This window comes from Odocoileus virginianus, chromosome 6 (assembly GCF_023699985.2).
Source record: "Odocoileus virginianus isolate 20LAN1187 ecotype Illinois chromosome 6, Ovbor_1.2, whole genome shotgun sequence".
Classification (NCBI taxonomy): Eukaryota; Metazoa; Chordata; class Mammalia; order Artiodactyla; family Cervidae; genus Odocoileus; species Odocoileus virginianus.
The window spans coordinates 9,267,164-9,284,453 of NC_069679.1; the positions used below are offsets into that span (position 1 = coordinate 9,267,164).

Consider the following 17,290-nt stretch of genomic DNA (forward strand, 5'->3'; position numbering starts at 1 on the left):
ACCCTCTGCTGCACGCATACATACACACACACACGCACACGCGCGCACACACACACCATCCCTCCCATCCCTGTAGCCAGTGTACAAGTTCTGGGCTTCCCTCTTTTCTAGAGGCAAGGTCAGAGCAGGTCTGGGGCGGCGGGCTGGAGGGTAGGGGGAGTTCACTGGCCCAGGCTCTGCCACTTCACCTCATCATAGGTGACAGGATCAAGTATGTGGGCGTACAGATCAGCCGGGCGGTCCATCTGGATGTTTCCTAGATGCCCAGATGGGGGCCAACCTGCCGTTAACCAGAAACAAGTGCATCCCCAGGACTGGCTTTTTCTTCTTCCACCCAGGTGTTGGCAGTGCTCTAGGCGAACAGAGAGGGAATGCAGGTGAACTCGAGATCAGGGCGGGTTATTAGGGTGTGTACCGCCCACTCCATCCAGCTGGGAGCTCCCAGAGGTCAGGCCTGTGGCCCTAGGGCCTCCTGTAGACGGAGGGGCCTTGCGCGGGTATCAGCTCCCCCCTGGTGAGGGGCTTCTTAAAGAGAATCGTCCTCGGGAAGCGTCCTCCGCTTGTAACTGTCACGGCAATCTGGGAACAGAAGCGAGAACACAAGCCCGCTGGACGAATCGCTTTGCCAGGCTCCGGGACGCTGCTCTGCCGCGACGCCAGCTCTGGAGCGGACAGCAGCATCAGTGACACAAACCGTCTGACAGCCTCCCGCACGTGCGGTCTATTAATGCGCTGAAAGCCGGCGGTGCTGAGGAGCGCCGCCGCCTTGCAGACAAGGTGGAGGTGGTTCTTGTTCACTCAGCCGTGTCCGACTCTGCGACCCCACGGACTGCAGCACACCAGGCTTCCCTGTCCTTCACCATCTCCCCGAGCTTGCTCCAATCCATGTCCACTGAGTCCGTGATGCCAGCCAGCCATCTCGTCCTCTGTCCTCCCCTTCTCCTGCCTTCGATCTTTCCCAGCATCAGGGTCTTTTCTAATGAGTCAGCTCTTCGCATCAGGTGGCCACAGTATTGAAGCTTAGAGAGATTAGCCACTCCGGTCAAGATCGGCTGCGGGCAAACTCCTGGGGCCTGTGCAGTGTGGGAAGGCTTTTGCCCTCTGAAATCCAGCGGCTTCTGGTCTGTGACCTAGATCTGCCCTGTGACCTCCCGGAGTTCTTCCTGCCTCAGTGAACAGATGAACGATGTGCACATTTAAAGGCTTATAGGTGCATAGTCTTTCCGCAAAGTTACACAGAAATGTGTTTTATCTGTTTGCTCTGAATGAGTGGGAAGGACGGTGTGGGTTTTTGTTTTGTTTTTTTACCTTTTTATTTTCTACCCCTGTATCAATTTTGATATTTTTATGACAAACATGTATTAGTTTTATAGCTGTATTTTTTAAAAAAGAAATCCAAAATAGAAGGCTGATTAAAAATTCAAATGTCATGTTTTCATGTGTTTCCATTCCATCTAACAAAAAACAAACAGTGTCTGCGTATCGTGCAGGAAATAAATAGAAATGTGTTGGAAGAGGGTAAGAAGGATACACACCTAACAGTGCCCAGCGGTCAACTGGAAGAAGGTAAAGGAGCACTTTGAGAGGTCCTCTCTGCTCTATTTCATGTATTTATTACCCATTGAATGTTTCACAGCATGGAATTTTTATACCATGCGCTTCATATATTACTCGGTTTTTATCTGTGTACGTATGTGATGGTCTGCGTCCTTTTTAAAAGAATAAAGCAGAATGGAGAGAGTGTCTGAGGTGTCTCCTAAAGACCCCTCATATTGATGAGTTCTCCCATGGGAGTGTTTGGGGCCCTGCTGGCCCTGGGAATGGGCCCCTTCCACTGGGGGGCGCTCCCGCCTCTTCTACAGAGCAAGGCTGCTCCTGTGCTCAGATTCAGAATGCAAAGCTGCCAGCCAGACGTGCTCTAAGTATTCAAATTAAAGGCCCTTCCAGGCCCAGGGCTGGTCCAGAAAGACTGCCTCGGGGGCACTGACTCTGCTAAACAAATACTCACATTAACCAGCTTTCCTGACAGATTGATGCATCTTTTTATGATCTGTCTTTACAATATGATGACTCTCTCCTTTTAAAAATAAGATTAATTCAGACAAGACATTTATTTTACAGGGAAATCCATCCTAGGGGGGATGAAGACTCCAGCAGAAAGGCAGAGATGGCTGAAGAAAGAGCACTCTCAAGGAAGCTTCCTGCCTCCCAACATTAGCTCTGTGACAGTGGCCCCAAATTAGCTGCCCTAATCCTACACCACCTGGAATCACCCCAGTTGCATGAGTGTTGCCTCCTGGAGAAAAAATAAATCAGGGAGTGGGTTTCAGTGTGTGGTGGTGGTGGGGGGGTGGCGGGGTGGGGTGGGAGGAAGTGAGGGAGGGAATGGGTGTATTATATTTTTTGGTAAAAGAAGAAAGTTCTGAGATTCTCCCAAACTTGTTTGGACATATGTGTATACAGATTAAGCTTGTCTTTAAAGAATAGAGAAGTACATCCAAGGGAAATGAATTACTCGTCTCTGTCTCTATGTCTGGAATAGCACTGCCATCTAGCAGGTGCTTGGCAGTGGTTCGTGAAGGCTTCTGCACTGTGATCCCTGTTTCAGCTGGTGGCATCAGCAAGTACCCTTGACTCCTCTGTCTCCCCATCTTCCTCTCTCAGCCAGCCACCAAGGGCTGCCAACATGCTCCTCACATCCATTCCCTCCTGTGTTGGTACTGCATTGGTTCAGTCCTTCCATAGACTGTTGCCTGGACTATTACATCCATCTCCTGGTTGGTCGTCCTTTCTCCAGCCTCTCTGGGTCTGACCCATCCTCCACACTGTTGCAGATCTGATTAGACCCCTTCCTGTTGGATAACTGTCCTGTCACAGTCATCAGATTGCCAAGACTGGCCACAGGCCTTCCTGCGCGAGCCTTTGATTCAGTTCTGCAGGCACTATCATTACTGGCCCTTCTTCCTGTGTCTGGCCAACATCCATTTCACCTTCATACTCTAAAAATGCCGTAGAACTCAGCGTTGCCCTGAACCCTATGCCATTTCACACCTTCAAGCCTTTGCTTCTGTGGTGCCTGACATTTGGATCACGCTTCCCCACCTTCAGATTGAGATCTCAGAACATTTTATCAGCTCATCTGTGAAGACTTCCTTGCTGCTCCCTCCTGGCGTAAAACAACCTCCTCTGTGTGATTGCATTGGACCTATTTCCACCGCAGCATCTGTCCCAGGCATCAGCTTTACCTGTACCCGTCTGTGAACCCCTTGAGGGTAGGAACAGTGTCTGTGCATCTTTGTCTCCTCCATGCCTGGCACATAGTAGGTGATCATGTGTTGGTGCTGATGACCTGACACAACTCACTTGAAGCCCCGTCTCTCTCTCTACTCCCTTTCTCTGCTCTGCTCTGCCCCTTCCGGGATAAAGAAACTCTGACATCTCTGCTGGCAGACTGGACCAGCCTTACATGTGGATACAGTAGGCGGCTGCCTTCAAGGTGCAACTCAAGGGTCCCTAGAAAGATCCCTGCCTCCCCCGTCTTCCACCCCTCCCACAGTTGCTTCTCTTCTATGAGTGGCGGTCAGGATTCCTATAGGTCCGCCTTCAGCTCCCCCTGTAGAATAAGGAGGTGGGACTCAGGGTCCCCTGTAACTCTGCGATCCTTCCTCCTCCTCTTCCTCCTTCTTCTTTCTTCTTCTAACTCAAAAGAGATGAATGACTTAGAAACAGCCAATGAATCAGAAATAGGGGAAAGCAAAAAAAAAAAAAAAAAACCAAAGAGTAATTTTGCCAAGTTATTATTCAAAGGAGCTCTCTGGGACCAGGAGCAGAGCAGTGCCATCAATCACCGCGCAGAGCTCTGGGCCTGGGGTGGGGGGAGGCGGCTGCGCTGTCTGTGAATGGCTCTGGGCTCCGTGCGTGAGTGAGCAGCCAGCCCAGGGAAGCTGGGGCCCTCTGCCAGGCACCACAGAGGGAGGGTGGGAGGCCAGAGGGACACTGAAAGGGGACAGGCAGCCCCAAGTCCTGGGACAAGGCTTACTGACCCGCTTTCCTCAACAGGCCAGAGCCCTGGGGCCTGCCCTCTGGACTGGACTGGGCCAGCTCTGGGGAAAGCACTATTTGGAGCAGAGGGAAGAGGGATGCAGGAGGCAGGCCTCAAGTCTGGAGCCTCTTCTGCTCAGCTGCTCTCCCCAAGCCTTTGCTACCCTGAGGGAGGCAGCCTTGTCCCACCAGAAGGGGGCCTAGTTCACACTCATCCCTGCATCCCAGGGCTTAGCTCAATGCAGTTTCCTTGAATGAGTGAACCGATTTGAGGATGACAAACTTGTTACAGGACATTGTTTGCTTCTCTTTGGGTTTTTAAAAAATTACTTTACCGTAATTTTTCTGCATAGGTTATCACTGCTTATTACATTGCAATTATAACCCACTTGGGGCAGAAGGGAAATCTGATTTCTCTCTGTGCACACGTTCCACAAATAGGAAGCCCCTGAAAAATATGTATGGAAGGAAAGAGGACGGGAGGGAGAGGCAGAACTTCTTGATGGCATCTAAGCTACCATGTATCCCCGTGGTCCCACTGTGCCGTCATCTGGGTCACTGTTGGCCCCAGGCTCTGCATTGGAGGACATTTTGTTGCTGCTTACTAGGTGAGTTTGTTGCATTCTTAGGTCATAGGTGCTGGAGTTGAACAGTGGACAAAAGATTTCAAGGGCTGCTCTGTTTCCTCATCTGTAAAATGGTACCTGTCAGATAGGGAAATGGGAAAATGATTAAATAAATTCATGTGTATAAGGTGCTTAAGACAGTGCTTGGCAGGTAGTAAGTTTTAATAAATGCTGGTTATTTCTGTCTTAGTGTGTTTGGACTGCTATAGCCCAATACCATAACCTGGAGGTCTTATAAACTACAGAATTTGTTTCTCACAGTTCAGGAGGCTGGAGATCAGAGACCCTTCAGAGATCAGGGTCCCAGCATGGTCCAGTTCTGGTGAGGACCCTCTTCCAAGTTGCCCCTCTGCCATCAGGACTGGTCTGCTGCCCTTTGTCTTCAGCCCCATTATCACTAGACACATTTGTGAGCCTGATAAACAACCTTCCTTCCCAGGGAGGACTACCAGGCACCCAGGAGTCCGCAAACACTGCTCGCCACCCACCATGTCCCCGGGGAAGCCTTGACCAGCTATGTGGACATCACTGCATCATTTCCAAAAGCAGCAAATCTTCCCCGGCTGCAGGAGGCCCGGGAAGACAGGAAAATGGAATCACAGCCCCTCCAGCTCTTCAGCTCTGCATTGTGAATTCTGGGGATAATGTGTCTTCTTTTCTCCCCTGATTGCTCCTGAAATCTCCTGCCTGTTTATCAAATCTGAGTGCTTCGCTGCACTTGGCTCTTCAGCTCTGTCTGTGCGCCTCTTCTCTAGAAAGGGGAGACAGAGATGTGCTCCTGGGGGATTTCCGTCCAGTGTTGAGGACAGGAAACCAGTTTCAATGAGACTGTCCCCGTGTCACCAGGGGAGCAAGCAGATGGGTGGGCTTGCAGGGCATGAGGCAGGAGGGCCTCAGAAAGCACCTGACACCCCTGTCTAGGCTGGTCTGAGGCTCATCTCCCAGAAAGGAAAGTCCCCTCCTCACACTGCACTCTCCCAACAAAACCCGATCGAGGCAGCCGAGGCATATTCATTCATTCACTCCAAAGGCACAGCACCAGGTGACAAGGACAGACAACCTTAGGGCCACTGCAGTTAAGTAAATGCCAGGACAGGGCCTCGTGAGCTGCTGTGGCGGCCGAAGCGGAGGGGAATCCAAGTTAGGGCTGGAGAGAGATGTCCCCTGGCCCTGATCTTGGAGGAGGCATCGGAAATGGGTGGAGGGTGTATCTGTACACAGAAATCCAGGCATGTGCAAAAGCACAGAGGTGTGACTGTTTAATCTTAGGGTGACTGGATGGCAGGTCAGGAGCATAGGCAGGCAGCGAGTGCAGTGGTGCAGATAGGACTGGAAGCCGAGCTATGAGGAGCTCCTCAAAGCTGTAAAGCAAGGGCCTGGCAGGGTCATGTTAGAAAGACCAGTGTCCGCAGTGAAAGGGAGAACAAATGCAGGTGGAGTGGCTGGTGGAAGAGGACTTGGACTAAGGCAGAGGCAGGGGATGGCCTGGGGAATGGGAGAGAGGTGGATACAGGGCTGAGGGGTGAGCTTGAAATCTTCCCACGCCATACCATTCAAGCTGAGGCCCAAAACCTGTTCACACCAGCCCTCATAAAAGGAACAATGATGGTCAGGATGGAATGGCAACCCCCAACCCCAGTTCAGGATGGGTCAAGTCAGGAGTGAGGCTGCCCTTTCCTTATTTTTAAAAAAAAAAAGTTTATTTTTTTTTATTTGTGCAGCAAGGCATGCAAGATCTCAGTTCCCTGACCAGGGATCAGACCTGCAGTGGAAGCAGAGAGTCCTAACCACGGGACTGCCAGGGAAATCCTTGCCCTTTCCTTCTGGAGGATCTGTGTGGCCTCTTGACACATCAAGTTATCAGGACCTCACCCTGAGCAGTAGTCTGTGTGTTGCTTCAGATTCTCAAGATGGAGCACCTGAGTGGCCCAGCTCCCGTCCATCCTGCCAGGTATGGATTGGCTGGGGAGCGGGTAGGGCCTGGCGCTTATAGGATCACAGGGTGAGGAGCTGTGACGTGTTCCCCAGAGGGGTGCGGGCAGGGCAGGCAGTGAGCGAGCCTTGGACCGTGACGGCCTTTACTTGTGCCTCTACTCGATACCGTGCATTCAGACCCCACCCGAGCCTCTTCACTCTCTCGTGGCCCCAGATTGTTTCAGCTGTGTGTGTCATTTCCAGCTAGCCTGAAAGCTCCTGGACACTGCATCCTTTCTCCACCACCCTCACATTTCCTACAGAGCCCTTGGAAAAGAGCTTAGTAAGCAGCAATAAAGACTTTTTGCCCCATCTTGGGTTGATTAAAGAAAAAAATGTCATTTTTTTTTAACATTAAAAAAATTTTTTTTTGGCTGCACCCCACAGCATGTGGGACCTTAGTTCTCTGACCAAGGATGGAACCCACACCCGCTGCCTTGGAAGGCAGTCTTAACCACTGGGCCACCAGGGAAGTCCCTCCGGTGTTATTTTTCATTGCTTTACTATTTGCTTAAGAATTGCAATAGGATAGTTGTCTCTTTGTCAGGGCCTCACCCTGCGAACAGTAAGGAGCAAGATGACCTGACCCCAAAATCCTTCCCTCTTCTCCTGCAAGCTGACCCCTGACTTTGTGCTGGGCAACCCCAGGTGATAACGAATGACCAGATTAATTAGTCCTGAGAACGCTGATGCAGCCACATGCCTCTTCTCCCCAGTGATGGTGAGAATCTGCTGGGGATTCTGGGAAAGTTTTCTTTTTCTGATAAAAGGAGCAGGAGAGGCTGGTGCCACCTCTCTCTCGTGCTTCCTGTCTTGGTTGAGATTCCCGGACATCCCAAGTGCTCCTAGGACCAGGAGGCGGAAACCAGTAGACAGGGTGAATGGAGGACCAGGTCGAAAGGCCTGGGCACCCCAGGCTACGTGGAGCCCCTGCCCACACCAGGGCTTGCCTTCTTGTTCTAGGACAGGAAGTTTCTTTGCTCTGCTCCCAGAACAGTGCCAGGCACGAAGTCACCTCTCAGTAGTTCTCTGTGGATTGAGGGATTGTCTTTATTGTTTAGACCACTGTTAGGAGTTGTGTTGAAAGTGAAATTGGAAGTCTCTCGGTTGTATCCGACTCTTTGAGACCCCATGGACTATACAGCCTATGGAATTCTCTGGACCAGAATACTGGAGGGGGTTGCTGTTTCCTTCTCCAGGGGATCTTCCCAACCTATACTGGAGTGGGTAGCCTATTCCTTCTCCCGCAGATCTTCCTGACCCAAGAATCAAACCAGGGTCTCCCGCCTTGCAGACAGATTCTTTACCAACTGAGCTATCAGGGGAGTTGTGTTACTTGCAACTAAACGTATTCCTAATTGATTCAGTATCTGTAAAAATCTGTGTATGCTAAGATTCTAAGTGGAGTAGGCTGGGTTGGACCCACAAGCTCAGGTGGCATCCTAAAAATTTGAAAAAAGATGCCCCTAGCCTTCAGCCTTCCTCTGCCTGGAGTGGGGATCATTTGCCCTTCTATCCCCTTCAGTTTGCCCTTATACCCCTTCTTGTTCCTCAAGGGAAGGACAAAGTTGCTCATTATTTTTTACAAGTCAGTATTTTTTGGCACCACCCATCAGCTTCTGGCCTGGCCCTGACTCCCAGAGCTAAGGAGACAAATAAGATCCAGCCCCTCCTAGGTAGGAGATGTCAAAGCCCCACCAAACATTAGGGGGTGAGGAGCAGAGAGAGGGAGACTTTCAAGTCATGTCTTGCCGCCTGGCTCCAGCCTTGCATTATCCCTGATGTGAGTCATTAACCTGCTAATTACCAGCCAGTTACCTCTGCTGAAGCTAGCTCTCCAGTCTTTTAAACCTGGCTCCTCAGTATACAAATGGGCTGACAACCTCAATTCTCCACCCCCAGCCCCCAAACTATCCTTGGTGGGGACCTAAAAGGTCCCTCTGCAAACAGGTTCTACACATACTCTGGCACCCCCTGCAATGGGTGCTGAAGAGAACCTCCCCCAGGAGGCTCCACAATCATGAACGCTTGTAAGTCAGCAGGGAAGTGAGTTGTATTATTTCTACCAAATGGGATGGAGAAAGTAAAGTTCATGAGATGACCAGCTTTTCTGAGGTCCCCACTGCAGACCTAAAACCCGACTTTGTAATAGCCCCATTATTTTTACATCCACCTGAAACAGGAGGGAAGAGGGCAGGGCACAACCTTTAAAAGAATGACATAGCCATAGGACATGCCAAAAACTGGTTAGGACTAGCTAGGTCCAGGATGGTGGAATATGACTTTCAGTAGACCTTGAGCCTGATTATACACTCATTGTAATACATTAGCATCTAAGTAACGTACCCTCCAGTGCTATGACAGTTCTGACAATGACCATAAAAGGTCAGAAAGTGGGCAGTGGTCCAATTCCTAGAAATCCCTGCTTCTTCCCTGAAATAGTTGGAATAATCCTCTCACTCATTAGCCTAAGAAATTACTCAGTCCATAAAAACTAACAACCCCATATTTCAGGGCCCCTTGACTTCTGAGATGGACCACAATCTGTGGAGTATGTGTGTGTTAGTCACTCAGCTTGTTCCAACTCTAGCGCGCCAGATTCTTCTGTCCATGGGGTTCTCTACGCAAGAATGCCGGAGTGGGTTGCCATGCCCTCCTCCAGGGGACCTTCCCGACCTTGGGATCCAACCCATATCTCTGCATTGGCCGGCAGGTTCTTTGCCACTAGTGCCACCTTGGAAACCCCATGAAAACACAGGATACTGGCCCCAGATAGCTGAGGTATGTATCAAAGCAATGATTTCAGACTCCAGCATCTTCCCATATTTAGACAAGCATTAAATTCCTTGAGATATCTGGTTTTCTTTAATTAACAATAATCTCTTGAAAGTCTGACTACCTGCTCTTTGTTGCCAAACTCCTATATATCCTGGCTCCCCCCTCACCTCCTTGGAGAAGTTCTCTCAGGGTTAACTGAGATCTGCCTTGCTGCTTGACATTCTAAAAACTTCCTCTAATAAAACGTAACTCTCAACTTTTAGGTTGTGCCTATTTTTTAAGTTGACAGAGGGGTGGCTGGAGGGCTGGCCTAGGCTGAGACTCTCTCTCTCCTCCCGTAGATCTCAGGGCCTCTCTTTTTCCATGAAGTCTCTCTATATTGTCTCTGTAAGCAGGCAGACAGGCCTTTCCCCATATCCTCTTCTGTAGCTGCTCTCTGAAATACCTAGATAACAGCATCTGATGCAGGTTTCCTGAGTTGTTTTACAGATATGAATCTCCCCCCAAATGGAAGATGTTAACTAACTGATGACTGTGAGCACATGGCCCCAGGCCTCCTGGAACCTAAGGCTGGATAATGCTAACCCCCGAGGCACAGCCCTGTTACCTCACCATCAGCCAATCAGAGAATTGTGCCTGAACTGGTCACACACCTTGTGACTCCCCCTTCCTCACCTGACCTTTTAAAAATGCTTTGCTGGAACCCCCCCCCCCCCAACAAGGAGCCTCTTCAGGGGGCTTGGGGTTTTTTGGGTGTGAGCCACCCACAGCATGAACCACCCATTTCCTAGCATGGCCCTGAAATAAACATTTCTCTGCTCCAAACTCCAATGTTTTCATTTGTTTGGCCTCACGGTTCATGGAGCATGTGAACCTGTGCTAACATCTCTACATCATAGAGATTAAATTTCTTACATATTGGCTCAAGGCCTCCCCACAACACAAAGGCAGAAACTTCCAGAAGTTCTTGAGGCTTAGGCCCAGTGTCATTTCCACCTTATTATTCAAAACAAGTCACAGACCAGCCCAGATCCAATGTGGAGGGACACTGCGCAGGGTGCGGCCATGGGGAGGCCTGGTTCACTGACAAAATGCCCAATGGCATTTCACTGAGGTTTGTCTGGTTTTCTAAAGCACCAAGATTTCTATAAAGACTCAGCTCTCTCCCCTTCAGACTGTGTTTTTTTTTTAATCAAGTAAAAGAAACACATGCACCCACACAGAGCTCTGGGAGCATTGCCACCCTAACCTGTAAAAATCATAAAAATCTCTAAGAGGGTGAAGTTGTATGTTATGAAGGAGAGATTAAACACCATCATTTTTAGCTGCCTGTTTATGAGATGTCTTAAATGTGTTATTTCATCTGATCCAATCTTCATACCCATATAGAGATGAAGGAACTAAGACTCAGAGGTGTTAGGTCATCTGCCCACAGTGGTGGAGCTAGGTCTCCCTAACCCCAAGACCCTTCCCTTCATACCAAACAGAAGCATTAGAGAATGGTGTAATGTTTCTAGTCTGCAGAAACAAGACCCTGAAAGGTGAAACTGGCCAGTGTCCCCCAGTCAGGATCCAGATCTCTGCCTTGGAAGAGAATAAATGCAAAAGCAAGTATAGGGCCTGGCACATAGTAGGGATCCAGTAAACACAGGGCCTAGCACATGATAGGTTTTCAGTAAACACAAGCGCCACCTCTCCACTCCAAACCTATTTCTTCCACAGCTCGCCATCATGGGTTCCAGGCAGCAGTCACGAGGCTGAGCTGTTGACATAATTGCAGACGTAACTGATTCACTCTCTGATTAGATGGGAAGTTGGATGGCCAGCTCAGAAGGGCTCTGCCCACTCCACCTTACTCCTTTCCTCGCTCACATTTCATCCAACCATCTTGTGCTTTTTGAGAAGCCTGTTCCTGAAGAGCAGAGAAAAGTAACAGATTGCTGCATTGACTCTGGGTGGCCAAGTGATTTATTTGTGATGTGACTAAACAAGATGCGCACCTGCCTGTGGAAATGCGATCACACTGAGTCATCAGCGATTTGGATGGCTGTTTAGGCAAGAAAAGGACAGGAGACAGAGGCGTGAAGGAGAACAGGAGAGGAGGGGCGGGGAGGAGAGGAGAAGAGGCTGGGGCCCGTTCCTGAAAGTTATGGTTTCAACAGCATCAGTGGAGCACCTGCAGTTGGGCCAGGTGTCTGCAGTTAGCTTGACTGACGCCTGAAATTTTGCAATTAGGCTTTCATTCCTCTGGTTTAATCAAACACAGTATGTCCCCCACTAAAGCGTTAATGAAACAGAATCAGGGCGTAAAACTACATCAGCTGTTTCTCAAGGAGAACGCTCTTTTACAAAAGCAGGATTTTGTGCTTTTTTTCCCTAGGCAGGGATGGGCATTAACCCAGTGTTTGAAGGAGTCACCAGTGAGTGAACAGAAGGGCACAGAGAGGAAATTTGGGGGTTCTAGTTGTTTTACAATGTTATGTTATCTTCAGGTGTATGCAAGGTGATTCAGATACATACACACATATTATTTTCCCTATAGGTTATTACAAAACATTGAGTCTAGTTCTCAGTGCTATATAATAGGTCCTTGTTGGTTAACTATTTTATATATAATAGTGTGTATATGTTAATCCCAAACTCCTAATTTATTCCCTCCTCCTGCTTTCCACTCGGGTAAGCATAAATTTGTTTTCTATTTGTGAATCTATTTCTGTTTTGTAAATAAGTTCATTTGTATCCTTTTTTTAGATCCCACATATAAGTGATGTCATGATATCTCATGGCTTTTCTTAATCGTTGCAGCTGCCTGTACTGCGCCTTTGCTACTTGGGGCCGTGGGCACCATCCCACACAGTCTTCCCAGCAGATGTCCCTCTCTGCAGCTGAGGAAACGGGCCACCGTTTGTCCATCTTGGCGCCCTAAAGGAACGCTCCAGGCCCAGCGGTTTCTCCTGGGCCTCTCAGCACTGCCCACGGTGTCCGGCTCTCAGGAGGCACTCGGTCCATCACCTGTCCACAGAGGGAATGTGGTGGAGATGCAATGCGAGGCGGGCCCTCTACCACTAGCCCCGTTCGCCATTTGCTGTAGCTTTCTCCCAGGTGAGCCACCCCCTCCGCTCCACTTCTGGCCAGAGTAGCATGAGAAATTCGTGAACCACGCCTCGGGGGGGCTAACGTCCTCCGTCACTGCTCCCTCCTCCAGGTCCCTGGGTCAGCCCCGCTAACTGGACAGCCAGACCCTTCCACTTGGCCCTGCTACTTGTCTCTCTTCAGATATTTCCCGTCCCCAGTTCAGCTGTCATGCCTTGGAGGGCAGGCACAGCGTCTCTGCAGAGGCGCTTTCGGTGATGCACGTGTACGTTAGAGTTGTGAGAGGACCTTTCTTGACAGCGACATTTTTAAAATTTTATTTTAAATTGAAGGATAATTGCTTTACAGAATTGTGTTGTTTTCTGTCAAACCTCAACATGAATCAGCCACAGATATACACATATCCCCTCCCTTTTGAACCTTCCTCCCATCTCCTGCCCCATCTCACCCCTCCAGATTGATTCAGAGCCCCAGTTTGAGTTTCCTGAGCCACACAGCAAATTCCTGTTGGCTGTCTGTTTTACACATGGTGATGTAAGTTTCCATGGTACTCTTTCCATACATCTCACCCTCTCCTCCCCTCTCCCCATGTCCATAAGTATATTCTCTATGTCTGTTTCTCCATTGCTGCCCTGTAAACAAATTATTCAGTGCCAGTTTTACAGATTTCGTATATATGCATTAGAATATTATATTTATCTTCCTCTTTCTGACTTACTTTAATCTATATAATAGTTTCTAGGTTCATCCACCTCATTAGAACTGACTCAAAGGTGTTCCCTTTTATGGATGAGTAATATTCCATTGTGTATATGTACCACAACTTCTTTATCCATTCATCTGTCGATGGACATCTAGGTTGCTTCCTTTTTCTAGCTATTGTAAATAGTGCTGAAGTGAACAATGGGATACATGGGTCTTTTTCAGTTTTGGTTTCCTCAGGGTGTATGCCTAGGAGTGGGATTGCTGGGTCATATGGTGGTCTTATCCCTAGTATTTTAAGGACTCTCCATACCATCTTCCAAAGTGGCTGTATCAATTTACATTCCCACCAACAGTGCAAGAGCATGTCCTTTTCTCCACACCCTCTCCAGCATTTATTGTTTGTAGACTTTTTGATGATGGCCTTTCTGACTGATGTGAGGTAATATTTCATCGTAGTTTTGATTTGCATTTCTCTGATAATGAGCGATGTTGAGCATCTTTTCATGTGTTTGTTAGCCATCTGTATGTCTTCTTTGGAGAAATGTCTGTTTAGGTCTTTTCCCCACTTTTTGATTGGGTCGTTTGTTTTTCTGGTATTGAGTTGCATGAGCTGCTTGTATATTTTGGAAATTAATCGTTTGTAAGTTGGTTCATTTGCTATTATCTTCTCCCATTCTGAGGGTTGTCTTTTCACCTTGCTTATAGTTTCTTTGCTCAACAGCAACATTTTATCTTTGTGTTTTCTATTAACCCCACTGTGGTAGGCTTTCTGGTCAGCATCCCTCCTCTTATTCCTAGCATTTGGTTCAGCAGCAAAGGAGGGGGATGATGAAGTTGTAAGTGAAGGGGGAGTCCATCAGAGTGCTAAATTTTTAAAGATTGAGAATATTGTGTGTGGGCAGGGATGGGGGAATGGATATGCATATGCTGTGGGCGAAGCCTCTTTAGAAGGCAAATCATCAGTAAACAACAGTGGCTTAAAGCAGAAATTTTATTTTTCTTTCATACAAAAATCTAGGATGTCCTGAGAAGAAGGGTAGCTTGGCTGCTTGAGGTTATCCAGAAGCCCAGATTCTTTCTATACATCATCCCACCATCCCCAAAGGTACTGTCTTCATCACCTGGTGGAAGCTGGTTCCCACCACCACCACATCTGCTCTCCAAACAGCATTCTCAACAGGGAAAGAGGAAATAGACCAACGGCTACTTTTAAAAGCATGACTCAGAAATTTCACAGTACGTCCCATTGGCCAGAAGTTAGTTACCCGTCTCCCTTGTCTGCAGCAAGGGACCCTGGGAAACACCTTCTCAAGCTGTGCCTAGATAAAACTCAGGAGATTCATTGCTAAAACGAATAACAGAGCAAATATTTGTTGGGCAGCTTTAGACACATAGAGGAATTATCAAAATTAAAAGTGAATATGTCACTTGGTCCAGCAATTCTAGTTCAGAAAATCTATTATAAGAATGTGTTCACACAAGTACATGAAGTTTATAGAAAAGGGTAGTACTGATGGCTTTCAAACAAGTTTGCAAACTCTTTGATACTCCTCCCTTCAAAATGGCTGGACTCGGTGACTGACTTGTAGTGAACAGAATGGGGCAGAGAAGACAGTGTGTGACTTATGAGGCTAGGCCTTAAAATGCTTTTCTGCTTTTCTGTTCTCTCTTGAATAACTCACTCTGGGGGAAACCTGCCGCCATGCTGTGAGGATCCTCAATCAGCCTCGTGGAGAGGGCCACTTAGGGAGCTAGGAATTAGGGCTCTCCACCGTCAGACAGCCAGCAACCCTCTCCAGTATTCTTGCTTGAAGAATCCCATGGACAGGGGAGCCTGGCAGGCTACAGTCCATAGTGTCATAAAGAGTCGGACGCAACATGCTAAGTACCTTAGCGTGGCACGGCACCATCAGACATCACCCACTTGCCAGCCCTGGAGGGAGCGAACCTTTCAGCACCGTCAAACCCCAGTGATTATAGCCCCAGCCAACATTCTGACTGCAACCCAATGAAAAACGTGAAGCCAGAAGCCATCCAGCCAAGCAGCTCCCAAATTCCTGTCTGGCAAAAACTGTGAGCCATGTTAAATATTTATTATAGTTTTAAGTCACAAAATTTTGGGGTGATGTGTTAGGTGGCAATAATTTTGCTTCCTTGTTTGTAGTAGCAAAAAACAGAAATACCAGAAATAATGAAGGGAGGTTAGGGAGGGTGCTGTCACCTCTGGGGGTGGGTTTGGGCACCCCATGTGCACCCCTTCTGGTAGACTGTCGTGTATATGCATTGTGTACCCAAAGCGCCTTTCTGGACACATAGTACACACACAGCTGTGTATATGTATTGTATACACAAAGTGCCTTTGTGGACACATATAAACAGTTTTTATATAGGTGCTGTCCCCTTGGGCTGATTCAATCAACTTACAGGTCACACGGCTCCTATTGTTAAATCAGTCCCCATAAACAGGTAATCCTCACTGATTTGATCAACGTGCTTGGGTCATGTGACACCTACATATTAAACCAGCCCCTAAAACATGTGACTCCCATTGATTAAATCAGCTCCGTTAAATATCCTGACCCCCACTACATCAATCATCCTTCTTAAATCTCCTGGCATCCATTCTACCAATCAAACCCCTTAGGTTTCCTGAACTCCATTAAATCCATCTGCCTTCTTAACTCTCCAGACACCCATTAAGTCATTCTGCCTTCTTAATTCTCCTGTACCCCATTAAGTCAATGGGTCTTCTTTTTTTTAAGATTTCCAAAATAACAAAACACTTGAGATTTGAGACTAATGGGAAATTTTAAGTAATGGGAATTGGACTCTCATCGGGGTCTTCTGGGAAATCAGAAGCACCACCCCCTTCTGCAGCTCAATGTTTCTCCAGTTTAGTAATCAATTCCTTCTCTGGACGCCATTGGTCTGCTGGTCACAGACATAGCACCGAGGGGTGGTGTGAAAAAGCTGCAGCGGGCAGCGCTCGCAGAAATAATGCCTGCACTTGGTGATAACTGGGTTTTGGAAGGTCTGGTGACAGAGGAAAACACTTGAATGGTATTTCCTCCTGGTCGCTTCCCACTTGGTAGTTTTCGTCCTCTTCGACGCCACAGGGACGCTCATCAAGTCCGTGCTCGATCTGCCACCCGTGCTTGTGATCTGAACAGTCACGGAGGAATTTGCAGCGGTCTGCAAAGCCGCAAAAACCAATCTCCTTGTAGTCCTTACAAATGTCGAGCTGGTAATCCCAGCGCATGGAGATGCTGGGGAGCTCGGATGGGGCCCTTCCACACCATTCTGGAGGAAGCAGTGCCCATAGACGTATCCCTGGGCTTCATGTATTTCTGACAATGATTGAGTATTAGATCTTATTAGATCTGATGATTACTAGATCAAACCACTCAACAGATCGTCTTCCTTGCCCCGCAGCTCCTCCTGGATCTCCCGGCTGCGCTTAGAGATGGTGTGTGTGTCACGCTCCTTCTCTGTGTCCAGCCCGTGGACAGCAGTGGCCCCCATATCCTCTGGCCCTAGGGGTTTCGCCGAGCGAGTGGACTTACAGACCACAGCCAGACACCTGGGCTCGTTCTCCTCCTCCTCGCCACTCCGGTCACCGTACGCCGCATCTGTTGATCACTCTCACGGGTCTTCCGTATCATGGGATTGTGGGGAGCTTGCTTCTTTTCCGGGCGAACCACAGTGTTCCCTTCATCACTGCAGCTGTTCTTTCCAGACTCTTGGTTGCAGATGGGGCGCTTTCTGCAGCCTGCAGCTACTTTTTGCCCAGACTTTTTGAAAAGAAAGGACTTTTTCACAACTGGTCTGTCCTCTTTCCTGGGGAAAGTTGCTCTGCCATTTTTAGGATCTTGAGCTCTGAAACGGCTGTGGTCTGCTGGGTGGCACGGGCCTGCTCATTACTGCACTATCCGAGTGCTCGGCTGTGAATTCGTGCAAAATCTGTGGTGGCAGGTGTTCTTAGTCTCCTGATGAACCTTAAAAAAAAAAAAAGCCTCCTTAAACCATGTGATTGCCTTTGATTCGATCAGTCCTCTTAAATCAGCCTGGGAAGG

At 48.5% G+C, this 17,290-nt stretch overlaps 1 pseudogene; it reads right to left on the reverse strand.

Annotated features, from left to right (window-relative positions):
• Positions 1 to 16,026: 16,026 nt before the first annotated feature.
• LOC110129242 (E3 ubiquitin-protein ligase RNF113A-like) lies at positions 16,027 to 17,076 on the reverse strand (annotated as a pseudogene).
• Positions 17,077 to 17,290: the final 214 nt, after the last annotated feature.